The sequence below is a fragment of the Callorhinus ursinus genome, unplaced genomic scaffold, assembly GCF_003265705.2.
Source record: "Callorhinus ursinus isolate GAN/ISIS: 27379988/994484 unplaced genomic scaffold, GSC_fseal_2.0 scaffold7, whole genome shotgun sequence".
NCBI lineage: Eukaryota > Metazoa > Chordata > Mammalia > Carnivora > Otariidae > Callorhinus > Callorhinus ursinus.
Genome location: NW_027397069.1, coordinates 61,704,480 through 61,723,024, shown reverse-complemented (window position 1 = coordinate 61,723,024; position 18,545 = coordinate 61,704,480). Strand labels below are relative to the sequence as shown.

Sequence of the window (18,545 nt, the reverse complement as noted above, 5' to 3'; positions counted from 1 at the left end):
GTTGGCCCAAATTTCTATGGCACTGAGGCTTTTCCATCAAGCTATATTATATCCACACCTCTGTTTGCCTCAGTGCTGGGAGACTTACCCTTAGAGAGAGACAGGTACAGGGTTGGAGGAGCAGAAATAAATCTGGAGGCAACTTTTTGTAGAACACATTGAAGCCACACAGAGCGGGTAGATGAAAGACTGTTCTTAACATGAACTTGGAACTTGGTCTAGGCAGGGATTAAAACGAAGAATGCCTTGATGTGGTAGAATAACATCTTTGATACTTTAGCAGAGACATTAACCGATTTTTAACATCTCTCTCCTGGTAACCCTCCTTCTTCCCCTGTGTCCCCTCCTTCTGCATTGCCTGAGGGCCAGGTAGATGGCTCAGCCACAAGCTGCAGAAGGCACCTCTTCCCAGTACCCAGAGAGGAGTTCATACAGTGTTGTTCTGGGTAAAGGGACTCTTTCACAATGTCCGGAGCCCTTGATGTCCTGCAACTGAAAGGGGAGGATGTCCCACTTCAGTGGCACCAACCTTGACCTCCAAACAGATCAGTACATCTACAAAAGGAAAAGTGATGGCATCTACGTCATACATAGGAAGAGAACCTGGGAGAAGTTTCTGCTTGCAGCTTGAGCTACTGTTGCCATGGAAAACCCGGCTGATGTCAATTGTCACATCCTCCAGGACTACTGGCCAGGGGGCTGTGCTGAACTTCGCCGCTGCCACGGAATCCACTCCTACTGTTGGCCGCTTCACTCCAGGAACCCTCACTAACGAGATCTTGCCTTCAAGGAGCCGAGACTTCTGGTGACTACCGATCCCAGGGCTGTCCTCCAGCCTCTCAGCCCGGACGCCGTATGTTAACCTGCCTACCACGGCTCTCTATGATACGGACTCTCCTCTGTGCGATGCAGACCCTGCCATCCCTTGCAATATCAAGGAAGCCCGCTCAGCAGGTCTGGTGCGCTGGGTGCCGGCCGGAAAGTTTAGTGCCGTGCCTGGCATTGTCTCCTTAGAACACCCGTGGGTGGTCATGCCTGATGTCTACTTCCACGGAGATCCTGAAGTGGTGGGGAAGGAAGAGCAGGCAGCCGCTGAGAAGGCCAGGACCAAGGAGAAATTTCAGGGCGAATGGACTGTTCCAGCTCCCGGGTTTACTGCTACTCAACCCAAAGTCACAGACTGGTCCGCCGGCGCAGGTGCCCTCTGAGCCTGTCCACTGCTGCAGCTTGCAGCATTCAACCTGCCATGAAGCCTGGTCTGCGACTCCCACCGCGCAGGCCACTGAAAGGGTAGGAACCATTCCAGTCTATTCTTCCACAGACTCTTAAACAGAAAATGGAAATATGGTTGAAATAAAGCACTTTCTTAAAAAAAATTATAAAGTACAAGGGAGACCTGCCTCCTACCTTGGTTTTCCAAAGCCTAACCCCATAAGGGTATTGTTTCGTGCTCCAAAGCAGACCTGAAGGTACCGGAAATCTCTCCGAGAGAAAAATTTCAAAAACAAAAAAGGATTTCCCCTCTAGCTTTTAAAAAAAAAAAAAAAAAATGCTCCCCAGGAATGAGAATGGAGTCCCAGGGTGGCTACCTCAGACGATGCCCTGATAGTTTTCCAGAACAGAGTCTTAAAAGACAAGACCGCAGAGTTTGCTGGTGGGCCTGGGCCCCATGGGAGCAGCGGAAAGAACTTATTTCAATGTCTCTCCTTGGTGAAAAGAGCCTCTACTTGAGGGGCTGTGTAGACAGGATCAGCTGACACCTCAGACCAGACAGATGACTCAAGGACTAAATCCCCCCCGCCAACTCTCCTGCCTCAATATAACCAAGTTCATGGAACGTCAACACCACTCTGGGAAAAGTGGGGAGAGGAAATCCAGAATAAATGGAAAACCTGATTCTGACCCTCAGGTGGAACAGGAACTTGAAATAGAAATAAAGTTATGGAAAACACTTAAAATTTTGTATTTCTTAGACCACTGAATTGTGGATGAGACACATTCTGGCTACAGCAGAGACAATCCCCCAGGACAGCCAATGGCCTGGACCCAGAGAGGAAGAACAGCATGCTTTGTCTCTCAGGCCAGGACTGGGTGGATTCTACTTGACTATTGGACTCAAGATTTTGGTGCCGAATGTGGGCACCACCGGGTGAGTAGCCTCCCTATGTGATGAAGAGTGCTGCCCAGCCTGGTTTATTTTGGACTGGTTTTGCTGTCTGGCATGTTGTAGGTACTCTGGTAAAGGCTGAATGAATAAATGAAAGCCTGAATGTCTCTGGAGCCTTCCTGCCCCTTGCTGTTACGGGGGAATAGAACTGCTCCTCTATAGCCAGGCGCTCAGGCACTAGAGTTGCTATTGATGGTTCTGGCCCAGGGCTACTCAGATGCCACAGAGGACTGGCGAGGCGACTCATCCTCCAGGACTGAGTCGGACAGTGCCTTATTTTGGAAGCCCTTTCCCCTTAGCTCTTGCCAGAACACCCTGTTTTATAATGGCCTGTTGACTTGACATCTTCCCTCACTACTCTGTAAATTACTGGAGCATGACAAGTATATCCCCAGCACAATGCCTGGCAAATGTTTGTGGAATTAAATGATAATGTGCTAAAATCACGCCAGATGAGCCTGACGAATCAAGGCCAGGCAATAGCTGCATAGAATGAGCTCAGTATTGTCAAGCGGCAGTAAATTGATAATCTCTGATCTGTGCTACTTTTCACAAGGTGCTTACATTGTTAATAACCTCTATGTGTGAAGTCTTTGAATTTCCAATGAGAAACGTCAATATCAAGCCAACCAACCTGGCCGGTGCTCCCAGATGCTAAGGTCAGGGCAGCAGGCTGAGCACCCAGGGGTCGGAGGATCCCTCTGCCCTACTGTCCACTCAGGTGCAGAGCGGGAGGGGAAAATGAGGGGAAGAGAGGAGCTTCTGCTTATCCTCAGTAGATGCTTGAAGCTAAGGGAAGAATCATGGAGCTCAGCAAACAAAATGCAGCAGAGCAGATGTTACAGATCCTGTGAGCTGCCTCTTGAAGTTGGCTGGGGGGCTGCAACTGCAGGAGGGATCTTGCTGGTCCTGGCTGGTCCATTCCCTGGGGAGTGGGATGATGCACAGGTTCCCCCTGGTGGTCGTCCTATGAACTGCAAGGCTCTGAAAGCAGAGTGGTCTCCAGGATGGGAGTGGGGCGTCCACCTAGAGGAGCAGCATCACCTGTTAGGCAAAGAAAAGAATCAATCTGGGGCAGAGGAGCCAAAGTGCCTTAATTAAGTGCCTGACATTGTGGGATGTCTTCTTAGTGAGTCTCTGCCCAGTTAGTCTATGTGGATTGATTTTGTGATTACATCTTGAAGTCCAGCCGCCGGAAGCCTTGATAAAATCTTTACATCTACATTAATCAGGGAATCCAGGTAAGCACCACGGAGCATTTTCCAGATGTGTCCAGCAGATGAAGGCCTCCACTGAAGAGATAAGTGCACCCAGGGTCAACATTAATTACCAAGTTCAGGAGCCAAAAAGGGCTGAGGGGTGGGTGAGGATGCGGGTAGGGAACCGGGTGGGGCCCGCATGGACTTGCCCGGAGAACTTGCTAAAACTGTGGAAGCCAGGTGCTGGGGAAGGGCCACGGGCCTCCATTCCTGAGGTCTCAGCAACAGGAAGGCCTCCCATCGCCACAGTGGAGAGATAGGGGCCAGACCCAGGCTGCTGCCAGTTGGCTGAAAGAGCCCCAAGACTTTCCCAACGAAGCAGGAATTATTTCACAGATTAGGACTTATCCTAAGGGGGAAACTCAAGGTTCTTTCTATCTCCATACACAGATGAATCATCCTACTTATTAATAAATCTTTTTGCAGCAGGTAGGTATGTGTTATCTTAACATGATGTGTTTAACCAAAGGGGTTTTAGATCGCTAGGCATTGCATGGTTCATAGGTGGACAAGACATGTGGGCAGAGGATTTTTCTTACCATAACACAAATGGATGAAAAATAATAATGACTTCATACATCGAGCCCTGTTCAAGAATCTGGAGCTCCAACCATCATATAGTTAGAACCGTTTCATCACAGAATCACAGCTTGTATGCCCACAGTTCTTTCACTTAAGCCTCTAAAAGTTAAAGCAGTTGTTTTCATAGTGTGGCTAAACGTTTCACTTTGGAAAAGCAAGCACTAATTAGCCAAATTAAAGGTTTAAAAGCATGAGAGAATAGTGCACTGCTTCTTATAATAGTCGCATACCCACTGAACGGATGATTACACTGAGACTTTTAGGATCTTGTTGTATGTTTCATGATAACCGAAACGGGGAAAGAACAAAGAGAACCTGGCTTTCCTCCACCCGTTCACATCGAGGATGCACGTTTCACCATGTGGGGGCCTTACTCAGTGCCCCCTTGAATTCATGACCACAGCAAACATACCTTCTTCTGGCTTCTTGGAAAAGACAGGCTTCGAGAAGTGATTCCTGAGAAAAGCAATACCCCCAATGAAAAACTGGTCATAAAACATAAAAGAGAAACTTCCCTGCTCTCACCAGCAGTAATGCGTTTTCTACTGTATCCTGCCTTCTAAAGGCTTCAAACAGTGCAAGAGCCGAATTTGAAACATTTGCCACATTAAGGCAAAATTGAGCTTAGCCAGGATCTTTATGGGTCTTATAAATATTTATACTTAATAACATCTGGGCTGAGCCTTAGTTTCGAAGCTCATGTTTGCTGAACGAGTCTTTCTCTCGTCTTTTTTTTTTTTTTTTTTAAATGAGAAATGAGGTTGGGGAGGACACCTTTAGTTTGGTATTTTACAGTTTTCGTATTCGTTCCTCTTAGCATATCTCACAAGAGCCAAGACAGGGTCTGTGTGTGATTTATTCATTTTATTGCTAATCAAGAGGCACAAAGTGAAGCAGAATGGGAGAAAAGGGGCAAATCGAAGGTGCGAGCTCTCCTAGAACCGGCTCACACAGCTGAGGGTTGCACAATTATCTGCAAATGTCAGGGCCCCAAATCCACTTTTGCCTGAATTATATGATTGACTGTCCCAAAGGTCCCGAATTTCCTCTAAATAATTGCATAATGTTCTTACTTTGTTTTAGCTGAGGAGACTTAGTCATGAGAGTAAAACAAATGTGGTTGATCTCTTCAGGTTCTCCAAACACTTTTCAAGGGGTGATTTATTCATTTTGGACAGGTCAAAATCAGCCATGTTTGCATAGCCAGAGAGCAATTACATCTTTCAAATTCGAAGGACAAAAATATGTGAATGCAAATGAAGTCAACCTTCCATCTTCTGCACCGGGAGAAGAGAAGGCTATTCAAAACTCACTGGTATTGGGGTTGGAAATGGATTGGTGCTTTTTATCAGATTCAGTGCTTTAAAATTTTGTGGACATTCCCTTCCAGCAAAGCAAGGACTCCTGCTTTGAAGACTGACTTAGGATGTGCTGGAAAGAGATTTCCTTTCCCATCTCCTCTCTTTGTTGATACCTCAATAAAAACCTGGGCGGCTTTCTTGTAGGCTCTCTGAAAGGTTTTAGGAAAAGCTATACTGCCCTTTCAAATGTCCCTGGAGCAAAAATGGCAGTGTCATTTATGTGGCAAGGGGCTTCCCAGCAGCGATGAGCTAGAGGAAGCGAGAACTACAAGAGACCTACATGTCAGGAAAGTAAGGAATGGAAATGTTAGTGTTTCTTGCAGAACGAGGGAACTGTCCACTCGGAAAAATAATTAAATGGTGAGTGCTGTCAGTGAATCTGAAAGATTTGCCTCAGGTAAACCCAAATGCAGATAATTGATACGTGCATCCGTGCTGCAACCCAACCACCCATAGATACAGGAAGGCCGTTTCGGCTTAGGGAAGTGAAATGACTTGCTCAAGGTCACTCAGGGATTTGGTTCGCCGGGTCGCCTCCCATCAAGAGTCTCTGGGACGGTAGCCCTCTGACACTCGTACTTGCACTGCATTGCCCTGAATTCGTTCCACAAGCACTTTCCTTGTTTTTCAGCTCACAAATGAGCGCGAGTGCAAAACTTGAACAATTCCACTCTCGGGCGCTGGCCTTTTCTAACGCTAAGCTCCCTCTGGGGGTCACATCAGCTCTTTTGAAAGAAGAGATAAGCCTGCACTCTATTATTAGAAGCAAATGGTTTGAGAAAGCCCTTTTTCCCACCCTCAGCTTGTCATCCAAAATGTGATGGGAAGCGAGGGTGAAACAGAAGATAAATGTCCCACTCCTTGACTTGGAAGTTGATTTTTGTCCAAAGGTAGAGGAAGCCTTTGGAGTGAGATAGCAGGTAGAATTACACCTCATTTTCCTAACGATACAGGCACTATAATAACCTTGGAAAAGTAATCCTCAACATGATACCCACAGGAATATTTCTAATAAGTAATTTGAAATCATATAACATTCCGGCTGTGGTGCAGTGCAAGGGAACCGTGAGGAGATTAGATTTATTTTCTCGCGTTTTTCTAAATGAGGCCGCGAGGCAGGAAGAGGGGCATCGCCCACTTAATGCTAATACTCTGACATTGTGTGACTATGTTCTTAGGCCCGCGTCCAAATGGTCCTCGAGCTGAGAGAAACCAAAGCTGAAAGCTGAGAAGCACCAATCTCAGAGGCTGAGCTTTTTCAGCCGCCTTTCGAAAATTGAATATGCTCAGGATGACCAGTGCATCCTGTGATTTCTAAAGGCGGGGGGGGGGGGGGGGCTCCGGGAATGTGCTGATGAAAGGAAACCCCAGGGGGAATCGGCAAAAATCCAGCCTTTGAAAGGGAGACTCAAATTGCAGAAATAAAACAAATGATTTTGCTTAGAGCAGTTAAAAGAAAGCAAATGCTACTTTAATTTTTGAGTTCCGCAGAACCTCATTATGCAAGTTAGAGAAAGGGATATAAAAGTCTTCCAGTTGAGAATTTTAAATATAACAGAAAGTGACATTAGTGAAATATGAGGTCATGGCATCTGGTTGAGGAAAGAGTTACATTAATAGTTTTCACTAAATGGACCAGGAACCCTTTTAAGTCATGGCTCTTCTGCTGGATGCACCCTCAGAATGCTAGCTGCCATTTGTTGGGCCCCTACTAGGTCTCAGGCACTAAATCAGGTATTTTACAAGCATTGTCTTGGTAAAGTCTCATGAGGTAGGAGTCATGCTTCCGGGTTTCTGAATGGGGACGTGGAGGTTCAGGGAGGTCTGCCCCAAGATGATGCTGTTGGCATGTGCAGCAGCCAGCATCCCAGGCCAGGCCGGTGCCTAACTCAGTCCCAGGGGAAATCCTGGGTCTTCCCTCAAAAATCCGAGGTGACCAGCCACCTGGGAGCCCTGTGCTAACAGTAGACTGACGAAGAGCTGGGCTCAGTAGGTTCATCACAACAAGTATTTCTGGTGTGTCCTCGGAATTGGACAAGAAGAAATGACGAGGCATGCGATCATTCTCCATCCAGAGCATGAACCAGAAAGGCTGGGGAAAAGATGTTCACACCAGGCTGAAGTCAGCCTGAGAAAGCAACAAAAAAGAGGTCTATAATTAGGAGCAAGTCGCTCATTCAGGGAAAGCAAAAGAGAGCGTTCCTGATAAGCCTTGGTGCCAAGACCAATATTATCTTTTATTAAAAACAATAATTGACGTTGCTACAAGGCTTTTACAGATCCAAATTCACCATGACCAGAAGAACAGGGGGTGGGGTGAGCAGTTGAAGATAGCAACCACTTTCAGTAGTCTGGGGAAGGAGAGAAGCAAATGAAATTCAATATTCCAGAAGTTCAAGCCCGCTCCTTGTAGAGAACAAAAGAAAACACGCCTAATGGAGTAGAATAATAAAGAGAACGCTCTGCATTCACAGAGTATTGGGTCCTTCAAAGATCTTTGCAAATCGTCAGGGGGGACATTGCCATACACCTGTGAGGCATTATTATTTGCAGGGTGCTCTGGAGTGAACCTGGCCACTGACAATGGCAAAAAGGCAAGGACACAATGCCTGCAATCTCAGCCTTGAAGGATTAGGCTCCAAAGCCACCTGGGAAGAGCACAGTGCAGCAGTGGCTGGAGCCTCACAGTCTGGGTGCTCCTTTCGCCGGTCGGTGGGGACTTTTCGGTGTGGTCTCAGGAAAGATGAGGTCACTCGCCCCCTTCTGTCTCCACACTCTCTCTTTGCAGAATAGCTACGGGTAGAGTGTGTATGGTTAACAGACGGTCTGATATTTTTCATGGATGACCAGTTTTCAGAGAATGAGAAGAGGCTACAGCAATGATCTGTAGACTTTTTGATCATAAGCTTATGTTAACTGCAAAGGATGTAACTTCCGGCAGATTGTAAAATTTGACAATTCAAGTTATAACTGTTCTGAACTCTTTTAAATCTGTCCAATTGGATGATTGAATACCCCCCAAGATCCATTTAAAAACAGAAGTACAGACACTTCTCTTTGACATCGTATTTCCATTCTAGTTCCCTTTAAGACCCGTCAGATTGCATTAAACTTGTGTGCTTGTCTTTTACGAATACTCTTTCTTGCGTTTCCGTGATAAATACAGATGTGTGTTCATCTATTTCTAAGTTTATAGACTTAAAATTTCTCTCCTGGGTTGAGATATGATCATAATTTTGAATAAGCAATTGATCATAACCAAATTAAGATCTCACGAGTTTTAAAAAATAAGAATAAGCATAAAATTTAAAGTTTGTACTGGACATATGTCTTAATGAGATGAGAGGGGGTTTATGGTGTTTTGACTCGTTCCTTTGTTTGGTGCCCGGGAGGTGTTTAAACCTGGGACGACACAGTTGTGGTTGCTTGTTTTTGGTTTTGTGTTTCTTATAAAAATAGAGGAAGGAATACTGTGCAGGTGAAATCGCAAAGGGAAAACACACAGGCTTGTTCTTAGTTGATTTTTAGGAGCGAGAATTCATGGAAGTTGAAGAGATTGATTTCCTTGACATTACCCACATGCAGGTACCAGATGGGAAGATTTGGTTGCAGCGGTCTGAGGGAGACGCATTCTTCAGTTTGAGGACTACCGGCCTGAATTGTACTGTGAGGACCCACATTTCCTCTGTCTCTGGGAGTCAGAGGCCGGAATCCTACAGCTCAGGGTGAGAGTGGAGACGTCAGCCAAGCTCGCTTTACTGCTTGTTAACTGTGTGACTTCGACAGATAAGAAACCTAGGTCTCTGACCCTCAGCTGTCTCTTCTTTAAAGTGGTTCACTTGGGGCGCCTGGGTGGCTCCGTCGGGTAAGCTTCTGCCTTCAGCTCAGGTCATGATCCCAGGGTCCTGGGATCGAGCCCCGCACCGGGCTCCCTGCTCAGTGGGGAGTCTGCTTCTCCCTCTTCCTGTTGCTCCACCACTTGTGCGCTCTCTCTCTCTGACAAATAAATAAATAAAATCTTTTTAAAAAAAAATAAAATAAGGTGCTTTGCGAAAGCTGCTCCCCCCCGCCCCCAGGGCTGCTGAAAGGATTAAGGACTCGTGTGTAAGAGTGGATGCTCAGTGCCTATCTATGAGTTACCTTTCCTACTACAGAAATATTGATTATTGGGATTTAGCTACATGGGGTATTTATTATCTTCTCGAGAATTCTTAGCGACAACCACCTCACAACAGTCCTCTGCTACTAGGACTGAGTCTGTAGGACTTGGAAAGAGAATAGTCACTTTGTGTGTCCACATCCCTTTGCCCTTATTGCATCGGACACCTTTGCGGAGCCAGCCCTGCCCTCAGCGCCTTTGCTCTGTGGGGTTTTCCTTCTTCTTCTCCCACTGTCTTCTTTGTTCTTAGGAATAACACTACTCATGGCTGCAGAGGGTGGAGCATGTCACGTTTCCTGAGGTCCGGTATCGGCGAACTTGAAGTACTGTCTTGGCAACCCAACAGTTTGGGCCTCCGGGTCTGCTGGAAAGGCATTTGGGTGCCCTCCTGCCCTGTCTCCACTGGAGGGGTCAGATGAGCTCCTTCCTGGCTGAGAGGAAGCTTCGGTTTGGCAACCTAGCATGTGTAATTTAAGACCCCGGGCCGTGGAATCCAACAGAGGCAGGTTCAAATCCCAGGTTGAGTTGCTGACTAGGTAAACTGAGTAGGTAACCTGACTAGGTTGGTAACCTCAGTAGGTCATTTAACCCTTCGAAGGTCAAGTTAACTTATCCATAAAACATGGTTGATAGTGCCACTGACTTCATAGGGTTGTTTGGAGAATATAATGAAAAGCACGGAAAACACTAGCACAGCACCTGGCCTACGTTTGTATTCAGGAAGTACTGGAGGTTCTAGCCAGGAAAACGAGGCAAGAAGGGGAAATAAAAAGCACCCCAGAAATAAAAAGCACTTCCCAAAAGGAAGAAGTAAAACTATATTTGCAGATGACATAATTGCCTTACAATATTCCCATGACTTACCCTGGTTGACCTCACATTTGAAGTAACGCTTCGTTCAGATACAACCTAGAGTGCAATTGGCAAAACAATGCTAAAACACACCTGTCCTTTTCTTTTCTTAAAATTTTCATGTAACTAGTAAGCAAATCAAGTGGGCAAATTGCTCTGTCCTCAGTTATTACTGAGATAGAAGCAGGCCCTGCAGAGTTTTGAAGAGATGCCACAGATAAGTACCTACTCTACTCCCAGGCACCCATCCCGCCAGTCGGAAATGGGAAAGAAATCTGAATTAGTGACTGACATCTTGCTTGGGTCTGGTCCTAGGGCTGCTACTGGAGAATGGTCCCTGGAATGAGGTGAAGGTCCCTACTGAGGGTGCCACCTGGGGGCTTGGGAACTCAAGTCAACAGGTGCTCAGAAAACGTCCCAGGGGCTCTGTCAGGTACAGCACATACCCCGTAGGGAATTCTTCCCTGACCACTCTCCACTGTCCTGACCCAGGGAAAGTGATAGAATGTGAGGCCCCTGAGGGCAAGGATTTTGTTCATTGGTGTATTCCCAATGCCTAGAAGAGCACTGTCAAAGAGAAATATAATTTTGGTCACATGTGTAATTTAAAAAATATATTCTAGTAGCTACATTTAGAAAGCGAGAAGAAACCAGTGAAATTCATTTTCATGTATAATCCATACTGTTATCATTTAACTCAATACATCTAAAATATTATTTCAACGTGTAGTCAATATTAAGTTATTAATGATAACTTTTCTTTGTGTACAGAGTCTTTGAAATCCAGTGTGTATTTTACACGTAGAGCATACCTCAATCCACACCGGCCACGTTTCAAGGGCTCAACAGCCACATGTGGTGAGTGGCTACTGTATTGTGGTCATCACAGACCTAGAACAGTTGTTGGCCCATGGCTAGCACCCTGTACATATTTAAAGACTATAGTTAAATAAGGGTCTCTAGGTCTCCTAGGGCTGCTGTAACAAATTGCCAGGAACTTGGAGGCTTAAAACAACAGAAATGTATTCTCTCAGAGTTCTGGAGGCTAGAAGTCCAAGATTAAGGTGTCTGAAGGATTGGTTCCTTTTGGAGACTCACAGGAATAATCCCTTCTTTAAAAAAAAAGATTTTTATTTATTTATTTGAGAGAGAGAGCATGAGGAGGGTGGAGGGGCAGAGGGAGAAGCAGACTCCCTGCTGAGCAGGGAGCCCAATACAGGGTTCGATCCCAGGACCCTGAGATCATGACCTGAGCCGAAGACAGACACCCAACTGACTGAGCCACCCAGATCCCCCAGGAATAATCCCTTTTATGCTTTTCTCCCTGTTTCTAGGAGCAATTCTGGACATTTCTTGGCTTGTAGACACAACACTCCAATCTCTGCCTCCATCTTCACATGGACTTATTTCCTATGTTTTTCTGCGTCTTCTTCTCTGTCTCTTATAAGGATATTCTCATTAGATTTGGGGTCTACCCTAATCTGGGATGATCTCATCTTGATCCTTGCCTTAATTATATCCGCAAAGACCCATTTTCCAAATAAAGTCACATTTGGAGTTTCCATGTGGACATAAATTCTGGAGGGCAGAGGGTGGCGTTAGTCCACTCACTATAGGAACCTAGGCACTTTTATTTCTGACAGCTCCCAGCTGATGCTGTTACCTTATTGAATTCTCAACTGCCTTGCAAAGGGGGGATTGTTATCTCCCTTTTACCAAGTAGGAATCTGAAGTTGGAGATTTAAGTAATTTGCCCAAGTTCTGGCAGCTGGTAAGTTGCAGAGCTTGGCCTTGAACTCAGGTCCATGTGACCATAAGTCCCTACTCTTATGACTCATACTTAACCCTATCTCAGGTCTTCCAGGTCTGTGGTTTCTTATTAACTGCCCTGCTTAACAGTCCTTTGTAAAAATGTCTCCTCGGGCGCCTGGGTGGCTCAGTCAGTTAGGCATCTACCTTCGGCTCAGGTCATGATGCCAGGGTCCTGGGACCTTGCTCAGCGGGGAGTCTGCTTCTTCCTCTGCCCCTCCCCACTGCTTGTGATCTCTGTCTCTCTCTCTCTCTCTCTCTCTCTCTCTCTCTCTCTCTCATGAGCTCTCTCTCTCAAATAAATAAATAAAATCTTAAAAAAAAAAAGAAAACAAATGTCTCCTCAATTTCTAGTCTGCAAGTCAGTGGTTTTACATCATTGTGCACTTTCCATGTTTGGTCAGACTGATTAATTCCATATAAGAAGCATTTTTCCCATTGTGTAAAGATGTTACCATTGCTGTAAAGGGCTAAGAAAAGGACTTATTTTCTTTCTAAAGTTGAGGAGACCATGGGGAAAGGAGAGACTGAATTCAGTCATGCATTTGGCATTCCGCTGTTTGAAAATCATCCTCAGATCTGGGAGTAACATTCCGAGTTTGTGTCCAGAGGCGGAAAGAGCTCCTGGGACAAGGTTGGGAGGAAATGTTTGTGACACGGATCCAGTATTCCGAGGAAGTTGCTCAGGGTTGCTCCACCGAAGGGAGCACTTGTTGATCCTTCCCTCCAAATGTGTGTTTAGTATTTAAGAGACAGAGACTCATAGGACAACTAGGAAGGCGATTCCAGATAGTTCTTGTGTGGGAGGGTGACCTGGCAAAAAGCATTCAGCTGGGAGATGGGGTTACTCTGTTTCTTTTTTCTCATACATGTGAGCATAAACATAGTTCTCTTCACCACGTCCTGTTATTTATTACCATATTTTTATTTGCCAAAATAAGTAGACCCACCCAAGCTTCGTGCAATGGTACTGGGAGCCTCCACCACAATGGCGAGGGTTAGATGGGCAGGGCCAAGGTCAGGTCAGGACTGTCTTTCTGTGAGGCAGGAGCCTGCTGCCAGCTCTCTGCCTAATGGCCAAGTAGAGTGGCATTCCAGTGTCCATTGTCTCTGTCTCCCACCCTGGGGCTGACCAGTGGGGCCCGGATGTCACTGACCTAGTGGGACGGAAGTCCCCTTGCTCATATCAGCAGCCGCACTCAGCAGGACAAGGAACATCTATCTCACTGTGACATTTCCAAACCTGGGCTTGGTGTCTACATTTTGGCATTTGGCTTCAAATTTGGTGGGAAGGGTCTTGAGAGGTTATGGATTGTGTGCCTCTGCCTTATGAGGACAAAAGGCCATGGGCCCATCGAATGCCTGTGTGCTGTGATAAACACTAACGCAAAAGCAAAGGAAATCAAACCAAAACCCAAGTGCAGACAAAACCCATTGGGTTGAGCTACCTACCCCCCGGTAAACTCAAACTGCACGACTGTGCTACAGTGGGAAATATTCTTTCTGTGGTCTAAAGTGTGGATTCTTGCTCGCTTTTTAAAAGAGCGTCTATTCTGATGAGCTGCATGCTCTGTGTCCTGGACTGAAAGAACATTAGTGTCCGCCCCCCCAAATTCCTATGTTGGAACCCTAACCCCCAGTATGGCTGCATTTGAAGATGGGCCTCTAAGGAAGTAATCAGGTGACATAAGGTCATAGAGTGGGGCTCTGATCACATGGGATTAGTATCCTTGTGAGAAAAGACACAGGCAGCTAGCGCTCTCTTCCCCCCCCCCCCCCCCCCCCCCCCCCCCCCACCCCCGCTCCAGGAGCATGCGCAGAGGAAAGGCCCGGTGAGCCCACAACTGACACCCAAGAGGAGAGCTCTCACCACGCATCAACCTCCTAGCAACTTGAATTTGGACTTCCCAGGAAGTGCAATAATAATATTTTCTGAAAAATAAACATATTTATTTTTATTTCAAGAAAATAAATTTCTGTTGTTAGCAGCCCAGCTTGTGGTATTGCAACAGCAGGCTGAGCAGATGAATGCACTGGAGAAACGGGGACAGGCAGGAGGGCTGGGTGCAGAGCGCCCTTAGACTCTTGCTCAGTCCTGCGTCCTTGACCTGACTTGGCCTCGGTTTCGTCATGGGTGACATAGCATTTGCGGGGCTGCTGATTATAACCCCCTAGTCAAGTAAGATGCTTGCAGGTGGGTATGTTTCCAATGAGGCTTTCTTGCTCGGGGGTTGCACTCAGCAACCCAAATTCCTCTTCCTCTTCGCTCAGTGGGGAGGGAGATGTGGATTTTGATTTGCCAGGTGAGTTCTGCTTAACATGGGCAGATGGAGTGTGCTCTCCAGCTCACAGGACTTTATTTCTCTCTAGACTCACATGTGAATTAGGGGCATAAAATATTCTCTCGGGTCCTCTCCAGATCTAAAACCACTTTTTCCCCGGTAGTATTTCTTCTTACTCATCTTTGTAAAAGACATCATTTTCTAAGGGGAAAAAAAAAAAATCTCCAAACCAAAAAACAAAACCAACCACATGAGAGCAGTTTTCCTGAAATGTTGAGGATGTACAGTATATACAGGTGTGTGGGCATAAATTGACATAACGGCATGAACACTTCTGTGCTGGGTATTAGGAACACAAAGACAAATAAGATGGTCCCTACTTTCAGGGGTTTAGAATACACTAGAAAACATTCAAATGTTTGGTCTTCCTTTTTATCTTAAGCTTAAAAAAAAAAAAGAATGAACTGTAGCAATGTTTTGTTCTACCTTTCCCTCATTTATAAGGCGTGCCTCAATTTGAAGCCTCTGAAAAATAATAGCAACGAATGAACAAATGCCAAGTGTGTTTTAGCAGAGCTGAGAACAGTGCCCAGCTCCCAGTCTAAGTGCAGGCATTGTTCACCTGTATTAAGTTAACACACATTCCTATATGAACGTATCTCATGCATATAGCAAGGGCTCACGAGAGCCGCGACTAAACTCAGAAAGCTAGCTGCCATTCCGGAACTAAAGAGGGGTGGTGGTTGTACAGCACTGTGGACGTACAAAATGCCATCGAATTGTACACTCTAAGGTAGTTAATTTTGTGTTGTGTGAATGTCACTTCAATTTAAAATAAACAGCAACAGCTAATTGCCACTTGGGCCCTCTGCTGGGCTAAGATGACTTAAATACCTGAGATTCAAGGCTGAATGTTACCACCAGAAAGGAGGAAGGAACTCACAAGGTCAAGGCCCGAAGGTAGCCCTGTATCAGAGCAGGAGGGCCTCGCATCCAGTGAGAACGGAGGCGGGAGGAGCTTATGTCCACACCAGTCTGGTCTGCGAGGACCGTCAGTCAGAGTCCGTTCTGAGCCAGTGTGGCCCGTACCTGACCACACAGCTCACCAGCTGTCTGACGGGGCAGGGCGGATTTTATTATCGCCCACTGCCTCGCTCAGAGTTACTCTTAACATTTACCACACAATGGCAACTTTCTCTCTTGTCTCTTCACTCCTTTGGCCCAATCTGTAACTTTTTCTAGGTGTGAAATGCGAGGGGATGTGCCAACGCAATATCACTCTTATCCTATCATTGTTACCATTTGCCCTTTGAAGGCCTTCTGAAAATGCCTTTACTTTAAGGGTAATGCTTTATTTTCACACATACGGACCCACCTCCTTCCTCTTGGATTCCTCCCAGCCAGGGGTTTAGGCCTTGGCAAGTTAATCACCCAGCCTCACTGACCTAGTGTCTATGGCCTGAGTAACATCATCATTTCCTTTCACAGGATAATGTATATTTTCTGGCCAACTGCTGTGTTTCTTCTCTTCTATACGATTGTGGAAAGACAATGGAACTAACATGCCTTTAAGCTCTTGTTTAGGCTTTCTTCTTAGCTTCCTGAACTGCTCATTTCTTTCTGGTTCAACAACACTTACTTGTCCCTGCTCACAAAATGAGCCTTTCCTCCTGTCTTGATCTTCTCCTTACTATTCACACTCTGATGTTTTGTGTGTTGGTGTGTCCCCAGCCCACCCCCCACCAGGGGGTTCTGTGACTCTCAGTGGATCCAAGTGCATTTAGGTTTGTGACTGCCTTTCAGTGATTCATATCCTGATGTTGTCACTTACTGGCCTTTTAATTCTGGGCTCATTTCTTAATAACTATTTACCACAGTTATGAGAATTCGGTAAGGTTATGCCTGGGCAGGCATAGAGAATACAACTGGAAGATAGTAGGTGTTGCATAAACGATTGTTGGGTTTAGAGTAAACTTATTTTTATCTCAGGAAATATTTTCTCTGATCTGAATCTCTGAAGTTAAAAACGCACATGAGTGTAAGAAAACAGTCATTCATTGTGGTAGGAACACAAATTGGTACTTTTCTGCAGAGAAATTTTTTTTTTTAAGATTTTATTTATTTATTTGACAGAGAGAGAGAGAGAGAGAGCACAAGTAGGCAGGCAGGCAGGCAGAGGCAGAGGGAGAAGCAGGCTCCCCACTGAGCAGGGAGCCCAATGTGGGGCTCGATCCCAGGACTCTGGGATCATGACCTGAGCCGAAGGCAGACGCTTAACCGACTGAGCCACCCAGGCGCCCCTCTGCAGAGAAATTTTACCACATATACCAAACATCTTAAAAATATGTAAACTCTCCGTACCAGCAATTCCAGTTTGAGAAATTTATACTAAGAAATTGGCTGATCTGCCAATTTTCTGTGAGGATAGTCACTGAAGCCTTGTTTGTATTCATAAAATATTAGAAACACCTAAATGTTTATCAGTAGGGGATAATGAAAAAGATCATGATATATCCATACAAGGAATAGTGCAATTATTTAAAAAGATGTTGTAAAAGAATACTGAATGATAAGCATGATGTGATAACATTTTAATTGAGAAAAGAAGGTTAAAATTAGCACCTGGATATTTAATAGACAAAAATTAATCTTGACTGGGATGCCTGGGTGGCTCAGTCGGTTAAGTGTCTGCTTTTGGCTCAGGTCATGATCCCGGGGTCCTGGGATCGAGTCCAGCATCAGGCCCCCTGCTCAGCGGGGAGCCCGTCTCCCTCTGCCTGCCACACCCCCTGCTTGTGAGTGTGCACGCATGCTCTCTCTCTCTCTCTCTGACAAATGAATAAATAAAATCTTTAAAAAAAATTAATCTTGACTGTTTAAAAGATATGAAGTCCTGATGTCCCTCCATCTGCCAAATATGTTTACCTATAGCCACTACCACGGTGAATGGCAACTCCCTCCTTCCAATTGCTCAGGACAAAACTTTGGAGTCATCCTTCATCATCACAGCCCACATCCAATCTCTCAGGAAATCCTTTGACTCCTACCTTCAAGGTGTACCCAGGACCTGAACCTCACCAGAGTCACTGCTATTGTCCTAGAACAGGCCACCGTCACCTCTCAGCTGGACGGGTACAATGGTCTTTCCTCCGGGCTTCTCACTGTTATACCTCACAAGTTTTCCGCAACACTGTGGCATAGTGACCCTACTAAGGCTTTAGAACTCATCACGGAGCTCCCCTGCTCATAGCTTCCTGGCTCGTTCAGAGTCCAACACATAGAATGGCCTACAAAGCCCTGCACACCTCACTCTTCCCTTATGACCTCTCCGAATTGCATCTCTTTCTGCTCTCCCCTTTGCTTGATCCACCACAACACACTTCTCATTTCTGGAACACACCAGGCAAACTCTTACCTCAGGTCTTATCTACTGGCTGGTCTCAGATACCTTCATCACCCTCCCTTGGCTGCTTCCAGTCTTTGCTCAGACCTTCTGGGTGACCTTGACTGTCTTCCTTAAAACTGCAACTTGCCTCCCCCACTGCCAGCCCTCCCGATCACCTTTCCCAGTTCTATATTTTTCCCATAGACTTAGGACTTCCTAATTGCCATTTTTCATTGATTTATGATGCATTATGATTTCTATGGTTAAACATTTCTGATACTGAGACACAGCAGACGATCACTATGTCTTCCAACTAACTGGCAGCTTTTCTCTTTTATTTTTTAATTTTCTTAAGTAATCTCTACACCCTATGTGGGGCTCAAACTCACGACCCCCAGATCAAGAGTCACACGCTCCACTGACTGAGCCAGCCAGGCGCCCTACTTCTCTCTTTTAGAGTCGCGCATAAGATGATGGTGCATGTTACAGTTGACGTGTGATGGATTGTTTGCAGAAATGGTTGTGATGACTCCTTTCTTTGTGCCCCCCCACCCCCCGCCCTTTTTATTTTGTAGTTGCTCTGTTTCCCTACTTGCTTGCTATGGTAGCTTCCTTTGATAGATACACTGTGGCAGGAGTGAGGGGCCAGTTCTGAGCCTGGTCCTCAGGAAGCCTTGTGTATGTCTGAT

General features: G+C 45.8%; 1 pseudogene; it reads left to right on the top strand.

Annotated features, from left to right (window-relative positions):
* The first annotated feature begins 465 nt into the window (after nt 1–465).
* LOC112826381 (small ribosomal subunit protein uS2-like) lies at nt 466–1,329 on the top strand (annotated as a pseudogene).
* The last annotated feature ends 17,216 nt before the right edge of the window (nt 1,330–18,545 follow it).